We start from the raw sequence: 21049 nt of genomic DNA on the forward strand, positions 1-21049 counted from the left end.
TAAAATTATGGTTCTATACTTATTTCAACGTTGATGGTTAAAAATATGCCTCTCCATGTACTCTTCATCTACTAGACAATAAAATTACTATCATTTGACTTTGAAAAGACACTTATGTGTTGTTTTCAAATTACTAGCTATGCTGGATTAATTTCAGAATTAGTTTATGCAGAGCAAAACGTATGGAAGAAGGAAGAGAAGGGGAGAGATTTGATATCGCCTCTGCACACTTGTGTGCCTAATAAGATGCCATCCTTCTATGGTGACAATAAAGGAGTGGCTTTCAGGAAATTGAACTACCAAACAAAACTGAAGCTTTTTTCCGTGTTTTTTTTTGGCTGAAATTGGAGTGTGCATAAGTAAAGTCACAGTGAAAATTCTGTTCCATCTGCTCTGTAGAAGTATGGCAGGCTTGGTCAGTGAAATCAGACATGTCAGCTGCCTCTTCTCATGAAACCATACTCGGAGACATAAAAAAAATAGATTATTTTAAATGTTGTTGTACTTGCTACTGTAGAATTCATTGTGGCAAAAAGATTCCATTTATACAGCATTTGTCGAGCCTTGGTAATAAGTGGTCACTGTGAAGGCTTTCCAAGCACTAATTATATTTAATGTATGTTTGGCCCAATAACCACTGTATCACATGTATGAGAAAGTTGATTTTTAGGGCATATTGTTTTTCCTAATTCTCTGAACTCCTCTGGTATGAGAAAAACTATCCCATTTTTTGTTGTTATTTTTAATTGAATTTAACTGTAGTAAATAACAAGGAATAGTAAGTGCTAAGAACATGTTTTATTTACAGATGGTGGATATTGCAAGAAAGTTGCATCACATTTCACCATTATTTTTAACATAACTAGAAGACTTCCCTTCTAGTAAACAGATAGTGCCATAGCTATTTAAAACTGTAAATTTAATAGAGAACGATAAATTTTATTCATTAATCTGTTTCTGTCTGCTTGCGCTGCTTGAATCAGTTTATCAATACTAAGATTTAGGAAACAGACTTTGACAAATACAATTAAGTTAGCAGTACCTAATAAAACAGTTTCCTTATAAAAATTATAGAAGAAAATAATGCTGATAAACCAGACAATAATGTGATAAAATCATTTGAAATTTTAGAGAAATAACTTCATTCTTTCTGGGTAAATAACCAGTGTTATTCTCGTGTGTGTGTGTGTGTGTGTGTGTGTGTGTGTGTGTGTGTGTGTGTGTGTGTGTGTATTCTCATTATGAAGTAAGATTTTTTTTCCAAAACCAAATAAAAAATTTCTTTTAAAGTTCTGGCTTTCTTTTCCCCGACCCTTGCCCATTACCCTTCCTCACATCCAGTTTGCTCATGTAGATCTCATCCATTTCTCTGTCATTAGGCAATCCCTGTGTCTTTCTCAAGGTCCTCTTTACTAGGTAGCCTCTCTGGAGTTGTGAGTTGCACTCTGGTTATCCTTTGCTTTCCATCTATTATCCACTTATGAGTGAGTACATACCATGTTTGTCTTCCTGAGTCTGGGTTACCTAACTCAGGATGACCTTTTCTAGTTCCATCCATTTGCCTGCAAACCTCATGATGTCATTGTTTTTCTCTGCTGAGTAGTACTCCATTGTGTATATGTACCACATTTTCTTTCTCCATTCTCCAGTTGAAGGGCATCTAGGTTGTTTCCAGGTTCTGACTATTACAAATAATGCTGCTATGAACATAGTTGAGCATGTGTTATTGTGGTATGAGTGAGCATTCCTTGGGTATATGCCCAAGAGTGGTATAACCGGGTCTTGAGGAAGATGGATTCCCAATTTTCTAAGAAAACACCATATTGATTTCCAAAGTGGCTGTACAATTTTGCATTCCCATCAACAGTGGAGGAATGTTCCCCTCGCTCCACATCCTCTCCAACATAAGCTATCTTCAGAGGGGAGTAGGACCAGCTGGATCAGTACCAGAGTGGGAGAACGAGGAGGGAGATATCATGATGAATGACGACTCCAGGGAATAGAAAGAGACAGAGTGCTAGAGAGGTCCCCAGAAATCCACAAAGATACTTCCATTGTAGACTACTGGCAATGGTCAAGACAGTGCCTGAGCTGACCTGCTCTGGTGGTTGGAAGGCCGAAACCCTGGCTGTCGTAACAGAACTCTCATCCAGTGTCTGATGGAAGTGGATGCAGAGATCCACAGCTGAGCCCCAGGTGGAGCTCCAGGAACCCAATCAGTGAGAGAGAGGAGGAATTGTGTGAGGGAGAGATATTGAGGCCATGATTGGAAAAAGCACAGGGACAAATAGCCAAACTAGTGGAAATGCATGAACTGTGAACCAAAGGCTTAGGAGCCCCCATGGAATTGGCTGGGCCCTCTGGATAAGTGGGGCAGTTGATTGGCTTGAACTGTTTGGGAAGCCCCTAGGCAGTGGAGCCTGGACCTATCCTTGGTGCATGGGCTAGCTTTTTGGAGCCTGGGACTTATGCTGGGACACTTTGCTCAGCCTTAGTGTAGGGAGGAGGGGACTGGACCTGCCTTGGCTGAGTCTACCAGGCTGGGCTAACCACCCCAGGGGAGACCTTGCCTTGGAAGAGGTGGGAATTGGGAAGGTGGATTACAGGTAGGGCTAGGGAGTGGGAGGAGGAAGGACGGTGGAATCCGTGGCTGATATGTGAAACTATTAATATAAAATTTTATACGTATATAAATATATATATAATATATACATACACATACATATACATATATACATATACATACACATACACACACATATATATGTATGTGTATATAAATATACACACACACACACACACACACACATATATATATATATTTTTTTTTCTGGCTTTCTATAGGGAAAAAAAAAACCCAAGCAACTAATTTACGAATTTTATTATTAGGACCTTTAATACTGAGTATCCATGTTTACATTCTCTAAATTTTTTTTACATTCCACAAAAGGTTTGAGGGACTATAATCTGTTTTTATGGTGTGTACTGAGAACAGCACTAGTGTGTGTGTGTGTCATTTTTGGACCAAATAATTGAGAAGTCCTTTAATTGCCTCTAACAATTATCCCAGTCTATTGGTTTTAAAACTACATGCTGAATTAGTAGACAATTTTACTCTATTGTTTCACAGATACCATAAAGGTGATTCCACTCCATCCATCTGTAAGAAATCATTTACCACGGACTCTGTAATATAGTACCACGGAAGTAGGTACTCTGTCTTACCTTCTCAGTCTTCCCTTATTTCAGGGGCTCACAATACAAGAATGAATTTTGCACTCATTTCTATCTTTTTTTACGACTTGATATGAATGACTTTTATTATGTTTTAATTATTATGGAAATTAATTTGGCCACAGTGAAGGTCCCTCCAATGCCTGTAATAACCAGTTATTCAATCAATCACAAAATTGTGGGAGAAACAAAACAAAACTAATGTAATTTGGCAAACTTGTGCATTTAGAGTTGTAAAGGTGAAAAAGACAGGATGAAAATAAACATGCTGATAAAATTAACATTTAGACTTACTCTAAGAAAAAGCCCACACTATGATTCTATTCTATTAAGTATTTTTAATTCTTGCATTTTGTATAAGCAGATAATGCAAAATACTTTAAAATAGTTTACATTTTCACAGTTTGTTGAGCATATAGATATTTTGTTGAGCATAAAGAGAGTTAACATAGGAGAAAAACAAGAGAATAAATTGATGTTTCCTTTCATGAAAAACATGATAATTAAAGGAATGAATATGGTCAAACTATGTTGTATTTATAAAATCACAATTAATAATTAACATATGTAAATAAGATATAATTAGAATAATTTCAAAAATATTATTACCCATTTATCTCAGGATTAATAATCAATATTTTGAAATAGTATTTAATGTGTCAGTTAATATCTTAATTATTCTACTTGTAAAGATGTAATTTAATAATTCTCTCACATTTTCATTTATACAATAATATACATAATACCAAGATTGACTGAGGTTATGACTCACACATTTAAGATATAAATTAGTACTGTTTACATTCAAATTAAGTCCTTCACATTTGTGAGAGAAGCATCACTCTTGTAATAATTGTCAGAGTAACTGTTTAAGCTGTTACACCACCATCTCAGAAATCTAATAAAGGCAGAAAGTGTGCCTATGTTCTAATTTGAAAAATCCCGGACTATTTAAAATTTTAGGCACACTTTAAAAGAGTGAAAGGAAAAGTAGGTCTCTAAGCAATAAGTGCAGAAACAATTTCATATAGCATTAAAATTTAAGAAACACCTACAGAGGTTGAGAGATTTATTTTCACGTAGGAAAATCTCTCTGAAGTGGTAATATTTGAACAAATGCATAAAAGGTGCATAGGCACTTCACATGGATATCTGAGAAAAGGTGAGTAGTGAAGAGGCAAAGACAGAGTATCGCCTCTCAGCTGAGGAAGAAACCTCTAATATTGAGTGGAGAATGCAGATATGCCCACAGAAATGTGTCTCAGGATGGTAGCTGTGTGGCACTAACAGAATGCCCTTTGGAAGTAACCAGAGCACAAAGAAGAAAGTCTGGGCACAGTCTCTGATAAGGGAACATAGAATTGATCTCTTTATAATTTGGCAGTAAGTTCCATGGATCCAATGTAAAGAAATAATGCAGCACCAAATGCAGCCAAATCAAAGTATCTGTTTAATAAAACCAAATCTGCATTTTGCACAATATTAATATTAAAAGCATGGTTATATGTTATAATATGTTCTTCAGTTGGAATAATTGCTATCAGCATGAAGTCAGATTCTTACTATTGAATCAAATTCTGATTATATCTTTGTCTTTTGTTAATACTTAATTGCCCAGCAATTAAATGGACATCAGCTGTTTGTTGAGTGTATGTTAACATGTCAAGAAAAGGAATCAGATGCTAACGTGCAAATAGAAGTATCTCATCTTCTAGATGTAGGACATCAAGGCTGTTCAGTGGGTTCCAGTGTTAAGGAGTTCCTTTCTATCTCACTGTTGTTACAAGTCTTGGGAACACAGATGACTCTTAGAGCATAAAGTTAGCAGTTTAACTTTTCTATGAAAACATAGTCCCAAGATGAATGCATTAGATCATTTTCAATGTCAAAACCTTAACTTATCCTTATGTAATTTTAGCTGCAGAAAAAGATTAGAAAAGATGCCCTTTGGCTAACTGGTTGTGTACTATACTAAAAAGTGGGTTACAGACAAATATTATAAAACTAGTTTTAGAGTCTGTCTTCTCATCCCATTGTTATTTTATTTTTCAGCATTAGATTCATTTTGTGAAATATAGCAAATTCCTTGAGGTGTAATTGGATGAACTGTGCAGAAAATCAATTATGTACTCTGACTAGCTATCTCAGTCACAGTACTGTGCTTTCTTCATTTTCAACAAAATTTTGTTGCTAATAATCATTAGATGAAAGGTATGATGTACTCTCCAAGTTGATATCTTGTAAAAGTATTTTAAATTAAATAAAAAAGATAGATGTACAGCACATATAGTCTCCACAAGTTGATACGTTTTATAACCTGTATTTATAAGCGTACTCACTTTTTGCACTTAATGACTGAGCTCTTTATTCCATTTTAGTTGTTAAACCTTGAAGCAGTATGACCTTTATTCAGTTGAAAGGACTCTAGTTAGGACTTTGAATACTCATGTCTGAGGCCTTGTTCTACTTCTAATTATCTGTGCGACCTTGGGAAATTATCCTTGCCAATCTGGTTTCAATTTCCTCATCTGCCAAATGAAGGTGTTGAACAAGGTGATCTCCAAGGTCCCATCCTGCTCTAATTTCCATGATTGTCTGACTCATGATACTTTGTGAATGCTGATCTAATTAATTTTCTTAGTCACCTTCATGACACTCTATGGAATATATTTTCTCATGATGTTCAAGAAGACTATGCGTGTATCTGCAAAGATTTTAGTTAAATATAAACACTAATTTGGGCTTTCCTTTGAGGCAGAGTTGAATTTATTAAAATGTACAGTGATTGCCTGAACCAACTACCCTCTCCCCTCTTCTTCCAACATCAACTTTCACATCTCTGTTTCTTAGGATAAGTTATGAAATGCTGCCAATTTTGTCTGTCTACCCACAGTGTTACATATGATGTTTTGTGCTCCAAAACTGTCTCTTAAATGCATAGACTAGATAAATGAGCCTTCTCAAGTGCTTTGCAGCGATTTAAATTGGAATGATTTATTTAAATGCCATAATGTATCACTGTTGTCGTTTTCACTGTCAATAAATATTCACTAAGCAGATTCCATATCTTGTAAATTTCTATGTACAGCAAGAATGACAACAAAAGCTGTTCCATCCGGATCTGAAATGTATGTTCATTTAGAGATATAAGAGTGTAGACAATATATAGTTTCTAGATATTTTAAATGACTTCAGAATGAGCAAGCAATAAGGGAACCAACGATTCTTTATTCAGTGCGCCCATTAACATAAGGCCAGGACTCCAGCAAAGCTTGATAGCTTCCTGTAACCATCTAAACAAGGAAATGATTTAAACCAAGCTATGGAAGTAAGTTAAAATTTAAAGCAGAGTGGTTAGAAGTGGATAGTGAGATTGAAGTTTCAGTAATTTCAGAATTTTCAGTTTCCCTGAGAACTTAATGATAAATGATAAATGTGTTTCTGTTTGTGGTGTGTGTTTATTTTTCCTATCTGCCAAAGTTATAGCTCTTTATTTAAAAATAAATTCAAATGATGTAATTGATAATTTAAGAAGTTTTGTTGTTCATTTCTTTTTAAATCTTTATATAATATAGTCTATTCATGGTTTTTCCTCCCCCCCATCTCCTTTAAGATACTTGGCACCTCCCCATTAACTCAATTCCATGCCTTATTTTCTCTCTTTAGATAATAAACAGGTGAACAAAAAGAATAAAAACAACAAGAAAAGAAAAATCAACAGGCAATTGGAGATAATTTTTTGGTTAAGACATGGAACTTTGTGTCCACATATCCCTCACATTTCTGGGAACTCAGTTGGCTTAAACCTGTGTATGCCTTGTGCATGCTACCACAGTCTGTGCACGTTAATATGTGTGTTAATCCCTTTGTGCCTGAAAACACTGTTTCCTTGATGTCATTTAAAATTTAGGAGGGCTTTTAAGTCAAACTTAGTACTACTTATATTTATTACTATTTATATTATTAATGCTTATGATTTTAATACTGTCATCATATGAAGAGAAATATTAAGTATGAGTAGTACATACTTACGTAGCACAAAGTAAGCATATGGAAACGGTAAAAAAAAATGTAAATGCTAAAATGAAGTCCATAATTCTGACTTGTTTTGCTGCTTGAGAGTTAATATGTATGCCTATTATACTTTTCTAATGTTGATAGAGAACATGAGTCTCCTGAATCAAATCACATCATTTTTTGACGCAAGCCAAGAGAAATAGTATATTTGTATTAACTCCCTATGCCTTCTGTTCACGTGGTATACGGCAGAGGGACAGGTGGATGTTTTAAGTGTTATTAGGTTTTGTCACAGGTGAGAAAACTAAGGGTGACAGCTAAACATTATTTGAGCACACTAAAATCATTATAAGGAAGAAGTCAGCCTCTTACCCCTGGGATGAGTGGTTTCAAAGAAGTCACTATGGGTCCGTGGTTGCCTTGTTGCACTGGACTGTGCTACTGGATACTAAATATACTCAGTTTCAGGAGAAGATGAGAAGTGTAAATGAGAGCTCTCAGGAACAATGTTCTAGCGAGCCCAGGTCCAATAGTGACTGTCAGCCTTAATAGAAAGAGTCTCCAAAGTGACTCCTTGATTGTGCCTTATTGAATCTAATCTTGAGAAGGCCATTGTTTCAGACTGAACATCTTCATGTGTTCAGTGATTAGCACAAAGCATAACTTATCTGTCTGTGTAACAGAATTTCCATTGAATTCTAATAAAGACCTATGGTAAGTAATGGTCACAAATTGTATGTCTTTAAAAGTAGACATTTGAGTTCTCAACATTTTTAAACTTCTAGATGTTGCTGAGAATTTGTGCTTCAACACTGACAGCTTCCTTATTCCAATGTTTTTATGTCATGAGGCTTTCTTACCCATGAATATTTATTTGCTGTTATCTGCCATAAGAGTAGAAAAATATTTAAAGTCAGAGTCTACTTGATACAGTTCAAACTCATCTATGCTTTAACAAATATGCAAGATTCTTCTCACAAATAAGGTCAAAATCTGAACTTCTGGGCATAAATTTAACAAGAGAAACTATTCAATCTATTACTGAGCTTGCATCTGTATTTCTGTCTAAGATATTAGTATTCTACACATGAATGAACAAATAAATGGATTCACGATTCTGTATTAAGTGGACAGTGGAAAAATGGCAGAAAAAAATCAAATGAGAAGGATTCATCAGTGTTGAAGTTGGTGTGATGTACATATAAAGAGGATCCGTGGGAAGCTGGAGAGTTAAACATAATCATCAAAAGCCTTCCACTGCTGACAACCTTTATACATGAGATTCCACATAATGTTCCTCTGCCACTGATTTTCAGTGATCTGTATTGTGTCCAGGCTTTACTTTATGGACCATCACTGTTATTTATTTCAGTACACGTAGTCTTCATTTGTAATACTCCTGTACGTGTTAGAACAACTTGGCTTTACTTTTATATCATATATATTGTTTGATTATGAATTTATAGTTTACTAAGAACTTTTAATTTAAAAAGCTTTAACATATATTCTAATATTTCCATTCCCAGTGTCTCCATACAATACAATCTAAAATGATGTTTTGCTTATGGCACAACTTTATGGGCATTTACTGACTAAATTTGCTTACCTAAGTTTCCCAAAATTGAACTCATTAAGAATTTGTCTATATTTTCATATATTTCAATTCTGAGGAACAAAGCAAAATAGTGTGTGTGTGTGTGTGTGTGTGTGTGTGTGTGTGTGTGTGTGTGTGCTTTTTTGCTTCCACATTTACATTTCAATAAAAGATTGTGAGAAATTGATTTGGAAGTCTTAGGACATTCATGAAGACTTGATCTTATGTTCCTTTAATGTGTGATTCATCCTGTTTTACTTTGAAGAAGTGTGATTTAGATTAAAAATCAAACTCAGGACTCCTCTTATTCTAGTCAAGTGTTCTAGTACTGAGCTCCATCCAGAATCTTAATCTTTTTAAAAATGCATAACCTCTTTTATTCTGTGCACCTAGTTGAGTAAAACTTTAGTCTGTTATTATTAAATTTTGTTTGGTTTGTTACTTACAGATTCTTTTGTCTTTGAGCTCATATTATTATGCAATTTAATGCTCTGCATGTACTCAAATTATAAGTAGCAGCTTGAAGTGTGTAGTTATTACATTAGTAGTTGTCTGCTATGAGCAATGGGATCTAGAGCTCCAGCCTTTTCTGTGGCCTTTCCAGACACTTTGTTTCCAGTTTTGGCAGTTTGCCTGATTCGCTCATGTTCCATGTATAATTTCATTGCACAGAATTTTCACCTTGACTGAGAACATGATGTACCTTGCAAAATGGTGTTGGGTTGGGTCGCCATCTCCCAATTTTAATGTTCACTCCCTATTTTAATGTTAATGGGTCATAATTTAGCTTAACATTTCCCCATATGTAAAAGTGTCTTTTGCTGTGAGATTATGAGTGCTTAATGAATTATCATAGAAAGAAAAATGTGTTTTGCTTATAAACATAGGATCATTGAAGTTTTCTCTATTTTTCTCCCTTTATAACCTCTATTATACTCCTATCATTAAAAAGCTGGCCAGCAGCCGGGCAGTGGTGGCGCACGCCTTTAATCCCAGCACTTGGGAGGCAGAGGCAGGCGGATCTCTATGAGTTCGAGGCCAGCCTGGTCTCCAAAGTGAGTACCAGGAAAAGTGCAAAGCTACACAGAGAAACCCTGTCTCGAAAAAAAAAAAAAAAAAAAAAAAAAAAAAAAAAAAAAAAAAAAAAGCTGGCCAGCTGAAGGAGACTTGGAGGCCAGTTCCAGCTTGCTATCTCTATGTTCTGCAATCCCTGTTCCAGCAGTATAGAATTATTATCCAGCTCTGATTTTCAACCAAGAGTCATGGCAAGAACCTGTTGTATTTAAGATTCACTCCCTCACAGTTCACCGGACAGTATCCATACCCATGAATAGCATTCTAATTTAATGCCATATTGCTTCTGAAAGGAAAATCATCCATCCCCATAAGTTAACTCCCTTCAAACTTTCAAATATTGTGTTTTAACTAGGTTACATCATAAATATGGCATTTCATTTATCTTTAGTTTGGGTAACCTTCTCAACCAAAACCTAAGCCAACTGCTTACCATTATTTCCTTAATTTCACCATCTCTTAAGCCTTTCCATTCCCTGTTGTTGGTTGTTTTTCACTCTTTTGTTTATTTTGGGGTGACTGCCACCAAGCTCCCAAATAAATCATCATACATGGAGGGTTATTCTTATTTATAAATGCCCAGCTTTAGCTTAGCTTGTTTCTAGCCAGCTTTCCTAAACTTGAATTATTCCATCTAACTTTTGACTCTGGGATTTTTCCATTTCTTACTTCTGTATAACATCCATTCACTCTTACTCCCTGGCTGGCTGTGTGGCTGTGTGGTTGGATGGCTGGTCCAGTATCATCTACCTCTCCTTCTTCTGTTGCTCCTTCTCCCTTTCATTCTCTCTGTCCACCAATCCCACGTATCCTTTCTCCTGCCTTGCTATTGGACATTCAGTTCTTTATTAGACCAGTCAGGTTTTTTAGACTGGCAAAGTAACACAGCTTCACAGAATTTTAAAAAATGCAACATACAAGAATGCAACACATCTTTGCATCATTAAACAAATGTTCCATGGCATAAACAAATGTAACACATCTAAAAATAATATTCCATAACAATTCCCTGTAAGCTCATCTACATTCAAATGACATGCGTGACAACACAGTAGCAATATTAATTTAAAATAAATTGTAAGAATTCAGCAGCATTAATAAAAATTTCAAACCCTCCTCCCAAAATACTTTGTACTCAGATCTCAGTAAGTTTCTCTTTTCTGCATTGTTAGCTAGAAACAAAGGAACAAGTGAATTCATAAGAATCTAAGAACCTAGACCTTCAAATGGGCAGTTTTACAAAACTAATTGCGTTTCTTCAAAGAGTAAGATGACAGGAAAAGTCTAAAGGGAACATCACTGAAAAAAAGTCTGAAAGTGTGTAACAATCTAACAAAACACATATGCTCTGTTAGAATCCTTAATGTTAAGAAAGAAAAAAATACTCTGTTAGATTATACAAGACAAATGAATATTAATGAGATTAAGCAATCCTTGCCTATAAATTGCCATTATTTCTATTGTGGCAAAGACGATGAAGTGTGGTTTCACAAGTTAAAATGCCCCTTTAACACTAGATGAGATGTTGTCAAGATATCACAGCAATATAAAATAACATGACTTCAAAGATTTGCCCAAAAAAATATACAACTAAAAATGTGGGAAGGGGAGGTAATGTGTGTAATGAAATACATGTGAGTAAAACTATTGAATGAAACTGGCCCCATAAAATAACTCCTATTTGTGTGTGACAATTTCACACAGATGTGTTTTAAAATGAATAAAGATTTAGCTAGCATATCCACTCAAATTTTTTATTAAGCAATTTTTTATTCATTTTACATGCCAATCACAGATCCCCCTCTTTCCTCCTCCCACCCCTCAGCCTTCCCCTCCAACCCATCCTCCATTCCCTCCTACAAGAAAGAAAGGCTTCTCATGGCGAGTCAGCCACTCAGATTTTTAATAATTATTTATTGTACTAATAATTTAATAAATAATAAAAAGTTATAAATATTGCTACATTTAATGCTTTTCATTTATAATGGCACACAATTATTACACAGCTATTTTCACATAAATGTTGAATGACAGATACATTTAAAACTTAGAAGGTGATTATTATTAAATAACATGAAATGGTAGGCTGTAACATGCAATACAATGATACAGAAAAAAATGATTTTTCAGATTCTACAAAGAAATTATGCTGAAAAGGTCAACAATATTTTGATTGAAGAATTTAAATACTAGGAGTAATGATACTACTTTCCCAACTGTACCTAAATTTAACTAAATAATTATCTTTTAAATTTTAGATTATCTTACAAGACTTTTCTGACCTGTAGGTTAAAGCACTACTTTTACAGTCATGTAGAAAAATTGGAGTTTGTATAATTTAACAGAAATTTGAAAACTGAAGTACTCAAATTCATTAAGCTAAAAAGGATATGATAGAATCAAAAGTATTTCACATGCAAATATTTTGTGGCTTCAATCTCTTCCTGAATTTCTCTTCAGGTAGCTACTTCATAAATAAAAACTCATATTATCTCACTTGATTTTTGAGTCAGAAAACCTATTAAGAAAGGTAATGCAAATGTGTTCATTTGAAATTGTCTTTAGTCTCTCAAGAATGTTATGTTTACACCAACCGCTGACATTGCAAGAACACTTGAGGACACATTATCCCAGGGTGGGTATCTGTTATGTAGTAGTCATGCTACTTTGAATCTAATTTTCCAAACAAATAGCAGAAAGAACAGCAGGTGTTTTCGTCTAACCCCATTGGTTATGATTAGAGATATTACAAAAGTATGAAAATTGATGTTGACATACCACTTTGAAAGCTAATTTCCATGTGTGTGCGACATGCCACAGCATATCTGAAATTTGTGTATTCCCACTTGCCAGAGCAACACATTATTTGTTAGAGCCTTTTGGTTCCAAGAACAGATCTTGTCAACTCTAATCAAAGTCCAGCTATTACTGGTAGCTTTTAACTATTTTTACAAAAGACATACACTTTCAATTAGTATACTTTCATAAGGTACATGGAATTTATTCTGAGGATAAATTTAATGCTGCCAGAATCCATTTTGCCACAGATTTAGACAAAATTTCCAAGTATAAGCAGTACTGTGCACAGATTTCAAGAACATCTTCATCTCTTCCATGATTTTATACTACACAGTAGACAGTGAATATACCCATCTCAGGTAATCTGGAATAAAAGTAAGAATAGAATTAATGAATTAAGAAAATTAACTATATAATACTCCCCAATGGACTTCAAATTGGGAGGTAATTTGATGTATTTCTTTCTCAGGGGACTTCTCAGAGAAGCATACATATTTCTACATCTTCCAACTCTTGACAGTGTACAAGGAGGTCAAATAAAAACACACAAAATGTTGAGAGATACAAATTCATTCATTCTATTCTATGGGATATCAGAGTTAGGAAGTGAATTATTCATTTTTTACTCTATTTTGAGATTCTAATATAATTGCACCATTTCTTTTTTTAAGAAGAAAAATTCAATTTTATTTATTTTAAGAATATAAAGTGAATATCTTTACAATGTTATACTTTTCAGTTCAATATAATGGATGTCTAGTTTCTTTGAAGAATTAGTGGGACAAACTACCCATTAAGAAAACTCATATACAACAGGAGTTATGACATTTACATGGTAGTATATGAAACATGAAAATAAATTGCAAAGACATGTTTATTGAGTTTCCATGTTCCTGACTTCGATGATATTCTGACATGGTATTTTAAGTCATTTTGTAGAAAGAAAAGAAGAAATTTCTCTTTTTTGAGAAATTTAAATTATATATGTGTGTGTGTGTGTGTGTGTGTGTGTGTGTGTGTGTGTGTGTGTGTGCGTGTGTGTAATATTTTCAAAGCAATGTTACTAATTATATGAAAATATATACTGGGGCCTGTTAAGACCGCTTTTCCAGAGGACCTGTGTTTGATTCCTAGCACCCACAGGGTGGTTTACAACTGTCTATAACACCAATTCCAGGGGATTCAGCACCTTCTTCTGACATTTGTGGGTGCTAGGCACACAAATGGAACACAGAGATACTTGCAGATAAAACACCCATACACATAAAATAAAACTGTTTTTTAAAAAATCTGTACTAAAACTATTATAAATTGCACCATTTCTATTTTTTCTTCCCTTTTTCCAATTCCTCTTAGATCCTCCTTGCTCTAATTTCCAATTCATGGCCTCTTCTTCATTATTGGTATTGTATGCATATATATATATATATATATATATATATATATATACATATACATATATATATGTATATATATGTGTGTGTGTGTGTTTATACATATACATTATGAATATACATATATATTCCCAAATATAACTTGAACGGTCCATGCAATTTTACTTTTATGTATGTTTTCAGGGCTGACTATTTGACATTGAATGGTCAATTGATGTACTCGTCCCTGGGAAAGACTACATCTCCCATTCACAACTCTTCTCAGTTGCCTATAGTTCTTTGCATAGGGCTGAAGCCTCATGGGCTTTTCTTCATATACTTTGGCATCTCCATTGGTCTGACCCTTGTTCAGTTCATGTTTGGAAATCATGCTGGAGATACATTGTGGGTTTAGATTCTGACATTACTAGAAGAGACATTTCATTGCAAATTCTTTATCCTCTGACATTGACAATATTTCTGGCTCCTTTTGCACATGTTCCCTGGGCCTTAAATTAGGGTGTGTTTTGTTAAATGTGTTTGTCAGCACTGGGCTCCATAACTCTGCACTTAGTTTGTAGTTTTAAGTAGCAGTATCCATCCATTGTAAAGAGAAGATCCTTGATGAGTTTGACGTGTATACAGCTATCTTTGGGTATAAGAACAAATGTTTATAGAGTGTTGTAAATACTAAACTAGTAGTATAAAAAATCACCTGTAACCTGTGTGACAATTCACACCAATACCACATCCATCACTGATTGACTATACAAGAGATCCACTCCAGCATTTCCAAAGAAAATTTCAACTCCATACTAGACAGAAAAAAAGGAAAGGTTTTCATTATTGTCCAACTTTGGATTTCAATTACATATAAAATAATTCAATTATTTATAAAATATATAATATATATATAATATATATAATAATATATATTATTATATTAGAACTTTGTTTTTCCCTGTATCTTTTATCAAGGTGATTATGGAAAATGATAAACTCAGACAAAAATGTTACAATAGAAGCATAACAATACTAGATCATAGTAACATTCTTAACATAGCTTTTCATTGTAGATGTAGGTGCATGCTCTACAGGATGGGTTATAAGAACTGTTATCTAGATGTTTGCTAAATTTTACATGAGAAATACATTGGGGTGCTGACTTTTCTTTTATCTCATCACACTTACTTTGTTCTAAATTTTCCTGCTAACTAAATTCTACTTTTAAACATCATAGTGTTTGGAAAGAGAAAGCAGCATAAAGTGGATAACTGGTAATTGAAGAGTACAGTCTGGGGTTGGATACAAACAGGAGAAGAAATAGGACATAATCTTAGGACAAAGTTATATCTATTTGATGAGAACTGCTTCTACTAAATCAAAGAGAATACTTTAGAATTCAACACAAGAAAATCAAATGAATTGTACTTATTTATATCTATGAAATATGCTGTTTACAAATTTTAACTACTTCATATATTTTAGTATAATTTATGGAGTTAATGCTATTAACCAAATACTGTTATGAGGAATACAACCATGAGTAATTAAGATAAAAATAGTACTACAGTCATTGGAGTAATCGTCTTAATGAAGCTTAGCATAAGTGAGACAGTTGTGTAGCATGATTTACTTAAGGGGCCCCTGGCAGTAGGATCAGGATCCACCCCTGGTGCATGAGCTGGCTTTTTGGAGCTCACTATCTGTGGTGGGACACCTCACACAGCCTTGAGGCAAGGGGCGGGGCTTGGACCTGCCTCTACTGAACATTCCAGACTCTACTGACTCCACATGGAAGGCTTTACCCTCTTGTAGGAGGGAAGGGGGGTTGTTTGGGGAGGGGGCTGGAGGGGCAGGAGGATGGAAGAAGGGAATCTGTGATTGATATGCAAAATGAATAAACAATTTTTAATAAAAATATATTTAAATAGAAATTCAATACAGGAAAATAAAATAGATTATATTTATTTATATCTATGAAATATGCTGTTAATAAACTTTAACTACTTCATATATTTTATTATAATTTATTGAGTTAATGCTATTAACCAATTATTGTTTTGGGGAATACAACCATGAATAATTAAGATAAAATATAGTACCACAGTCATTGGAGTTACTGTCTTAGTGAAGCAATCTCTGCCAAAATCGTTTTTTAAAAAATGATCAATAAGAAAAAGAAACTGGAAAGGTAGCAAGGAGAGTTGGAATCAGTAGCAGTTATGGATAGGAATTGTATGGAAAGCTTCACTCATGAAAATGCCAATTAACAAATATGTAGGTGAAAATGAAAAGTTTTATAGATGTCTGAGAGGGCCCATGAGTAGAAAGCAATAAATGCTAATGCTTGTGGAGAGAAGCAAAGATGTTTTGAAGCAAATGTGCACAAACCAGTGAGAATCAAGTATCACTGGGGTGGTTAAGAAATTCAGGTGCAGGCTCAGAGCAGCACCAGAAACGGCAACAAAGCATCTTCAGAAGTTGCTCCAAGGTCTCACAGTTTTAACCTGCAAGCAATGATTGGAGTTGAGGTGAAGAGTGCCAGGATCCCATTTGGGTGTTAATGAGGCCCTGGTGTTCATTGAAGGGTTTAAGGTAAATATGTACACATACACAGGCAAATGTTTTTCTGAAATATTAGAAAAGAGAAGACTATGCATATTTTCATTTGAGAAGCATCACTAAACTTTTATTAATTGAATTTAAAGTTCCTGTTTCTTAACTTGTAAACATGCATGACATCTTTAAGTCAATGATGTATCTATTGTCTAGTGTAAAACCAGAATTTTAAAGTTTGGGATAAAACTGAAAATGTTCATACTAAAAGGAAAATTTAAAATAATGCATTAAAAACCTGCTGGCATAATAAGCAAGAGTTTAGGGGCACGAGAGAAGGCTATACAGTTAAAATCCTTGCTGCTCTTAAAGGGATGAAAGAGCAGTTCACAGCACTCACATTAGGTAGGATAACAGTTGTTTATAAATCCAGCACTAGGGTTTCTGATGCCTTCTTTGGGCTTTCTTTACATGGCTCATGTGCATGAACACAGAACATAATGCAAGAACACTCAGACCCACAAACACAACATCAACAATTAAACAATGTTCTGAAAAAGAAAGAAAGCACTTCCACAGAAATCAGTGATCTATCCTCAAATGACATGATTTTAAAGTCTGTGAACTAACAAGGACAGGGCCCTTTCTAGATCCCAAGTCCATCCACTATCTTGCCAATACATTGGCCACATAGTGTAATGGTGTACACTGATTTTCATTTTTGACACTAACTGTGAAAGATTTGAGAAACCTAACCTTATTTCTATTCTCCATATGTAAATTACCACATGATTTCACTGAATTTTGAATCACTTTCACCCAACTGATTATTCTATATTGAATAAATTGGTACGTTAAAAGGTACTATGAGTACATCTCCTTAGGAAATTTTAATTCATTAATATATTTCGATGACTATTCCACAATAAGAATGACTAAATGATTTTTTAGCTTACTTGATATTTAAAAACACAGTATGATGAGCCGGGCGTGGTGGCGCACGCCTTTAATCCCAGCACTTGGGAGGCAGAGGCAGGCGGATCTCTGTGAGTTCGAGGCCAGCCTGGACTACCAAGTGAGCTCCAGGAAAGACGCAAAGCCACACAGAGAAACCCTGTCTCGAAAAAAAAAAACAAACAAACAAACAAAAAAAAAACCACAGTATGTCTCTCTTTCGTATATCTGCTCTCAATGAATGATAAAATTATTTAAAGCATTTTATACAAGCGAATGAAGATGTTGAATAGTGGGAGAAGGCTGAGGTGGCAAATAAGTGTAGTGAGAGAAGGAAAGGAAAATCTTTGGTTTTGTTTTCTTTAATGCTTTTTAAGTTTTGTAATGTTCAATGGACAACATTTGTAAATGTTGAAGGTAAACAATATGGTGTCTTGATCAATGTGCTGTCGCCCAATAATTTTCACAATGATATTAACATGCCTGTCACCTTCCAAACTGTACAACAGAGTTCTACAATGGAAATTTCTTGTAACAGAAAGTTTATGCTCTGATAATGCTTTTATGAAGAAAAAAAATACTGTTATTTTCTTGTGACATGAAGAGCTGTGCTGTGAATACTGAATTGAATGTTGTGAGTTTGATTTAATCCTTGATTCTTTCTTGGGAAATATAATGCTTCAGCACAATTCTGACCAAAACAACTTAAAGAATTGATATATGGTGACATGTTTCTTTCAATTTAGAGAACTGGGAAGAGAGTGTACTTCAGATCATTTACAGCAGTGATATATGTGGGGATAAACTAAAATGATAAGAAAAGCATTTCTTTTAAGGATCCAAATACTGTTAGGAAGACTCCAACTTCAATACCCTCAAAGTAGAAAAAAATGTTGTGGGATTAAATTATTAACAATACACTTATTGCTTTTCTCATTCATCTCTCATAAATCAAAACTCTAAGTAGATTTTTCCAAAGTTTTTACTACAAAAACAAAAATCACCCAGAAATATACAGAAATATAATCCTGCTAATTATGTAGATAAAAGTCACAATACTATGATATATCATAATAGTCAATAATTTCTATATCATCTCATTCAAAATCTTGTTATTATCATTATATCTAATATTAGAATATGTTTTTATGAATATAAATACACACTTCAGCACTAATGTGCCATTGTATCAAGAATAATGGCATTCTACTAGTACATTTAGCAAAAGCCAAAAATTATCATGCTAAATTTAAAACAAATAGAAAACAAATAATAAAAAACATAGATTTACATACTTTCAGGCTTTTACTCAAGAACTACTGATCATGGAAAAACTTTCAGGTAAAACTAATAACATCTGGAAGTCCTGATTCTTTCCCAAGCTTTAAATGACCAAGAACATTGTTTTGTTAAATATTTCACTCTGTTCAATAAAATATACTCACATATCTCTAGAGATAATTGGATGTATTTTCTATTCCTTATTTTAATCTTCCTTTATGTTTTTTAAAGATGAGTTCCAAGAATTTTGTGTTTATGTTTTATTTTAAAGTTGCTAAAACAAGTTTCTCTGCAAAATTTTTGTTGGTTTGTTTATTTTATTTTACTTAGACTTAATACACAAATCTCTTCAAGTGGAATCACTTCTAGAACATGTGTCCCACCCCTTATGTATAGAAAGTATCTGTTTTAATTTATCAAATAATAATAATAATGCAATTTACCCCTATATTTTTAATAAATGTGGAATTAGGACACTACCTCCAATCCCTCCCATGCTTCCCTTTGGAATTAATTGCCCTTTTTTCTATTTTATTCTTTGATTATTATTCACACATACACACACATTTATAATGTTTATTTGAGCACAAATATGTAAATATAACAGGCTGAGTCTGTTTCTGTTGTTTGTGCCTATGTAGCTTTGTGGTTAATGAGATTGCTTTGAGTTTTTTTTCCATTTAAGAGGATGCTAGCTATCATTGGGTTTGGATAACCAATAAGGGAGTTCATCCCTGGGACAGAGAACTTCTCCTGTTCGTAGCTATCTTTAGCTGCCTGTAGTTTTTTGTCTAGGTCTTGAACCCTGTGAAACTTTCCTCCTTCCATGTTAGCAAGCCTGTTCATGTTGTCATTGTTCCAGTCTAGTTAATTCAATTAAGAAGATTATTTCATTACAGACTTCCAGGTATTCTTGCTTTTATACTCTGTCTTATACCGCTTTTGCCTTCTCCCCTGAGCCATAGATGCAGAGCTGTGATGCAGCCCTGACCACTGGGGATTGTGTTCCCTGGATCCATTGATCTCTTTACTGTGTTCAGGTGTGTTTTTCTGTGGTGATCTCCATTTGCTGTAAGAGAACCTTCCTTGAGAAGGGGCCATAGCTACAGTCATCCAAGGGCATAAGGACAAGCTTTATAATGTAGTTTAGAACTATGCTGTTCTAGAAAATTTACATTAATAGATTCATTTCTAAGGCCCATGATATCACTGGCAAAGGAAAGTTGACTAAATTTCTAGTACCAGGACTGTTTTCCCTCTTGTTGAGTGAGCTTTAAATCCACTTAGACGGCTGTTTGTTACCAAAATGTGAGTACCACTTCTTGTATCTACATGGTTATCTTGCCATGCTCATCAGTGTTGGGGTTCATGGGTGTTGCCTTTGGTAAGACTGTTTACTTGCTTCTCTTCCTTGACAGCTGGCATTGTATTTTCTGGAACTGTGGAAACTAGAGCACAGGATTCAACTTTCAAGTTAGATTTAGATGGAATCATCCAAGTCCTGTGCCTTAAGTATGTGGTGTTTTCAGCAATAGGTACTGACTTTCAGCCCCTGAGAGACAGCCAAGGTCTGTGTCAATAGTCTCTATTGTTCTGGGAATCACTTACCACAGCATGACCAACAATAGAAAGGAGGTTTCTGATGCCTGTTACTGGGGAGGGGTGTGGTTATTCTACAGTTCTTATAGGGGCCACTATCAGCCTAAATGGCATAACTTTCTGAAAGTATAATTTATGTATTGTTTATTCTCCCTTCAGCCCCCTTACCCATTTTCTGTCTTGAATTCACAAAATATTTCCTTATGCCTGAGGTAGCATATGCATTATTAGAGTATATATCAGAAAACAAAGGGACCAATTCTGTTGATTTCTTTCAGGAAATGCAACAATGCCAGATTCTCTCATTTAGATTTTTAGTTTGCATCAGACTAGAATCTCATAAGCATCTCTAAGTTTAAAAGAAACTGGAATAGTAGCTTATTTTTATATAGTACATTATGCTGAACAAATTAAGGTTTTGTTAGCCTTAACAATAAGCTATTGCTATTGTGTTTGCATATGATTGGGAAGAAAACCCATGCATGAATCATTATTGCATGGCTGTATTCTATTCTACTTCTCTGCATTTCATGTGCTAACAAGCAATTGTATTACCCTGATATGT

The 21049-nt window shown here is 34.5% G+C and overlaps 1 protein-coding gene across 4 annotated transcripts in view; it reads left to right on the top strand.

Annotated features, from left to right (window-relative positions):
* Window positions 1-21049, top strand: part of Brinp3 (BMP/retinoic acid inducible neural specific 3) — a 382003-nt gene that overhangs the window by 344437 nt on the left and 16517 nt on the right. The window lies entirely within an intron of this gene.

Source organism: Peromyscus maniculatus, chromosome 11, assembly GCF_049852395.1.
Source record: "Peromyscus maniculatus bairdii isolate BWxNUB_F1_BW_parent chromosome 11, HU_Pman_BW_mat_3.1, whole genome shotgun sequence".
NCBI lineage: Eukaryota > Metazoa > Chordata > Mammalia > Rodentia > Cricetidae > Peromyscus > Peromyscus maniculatus.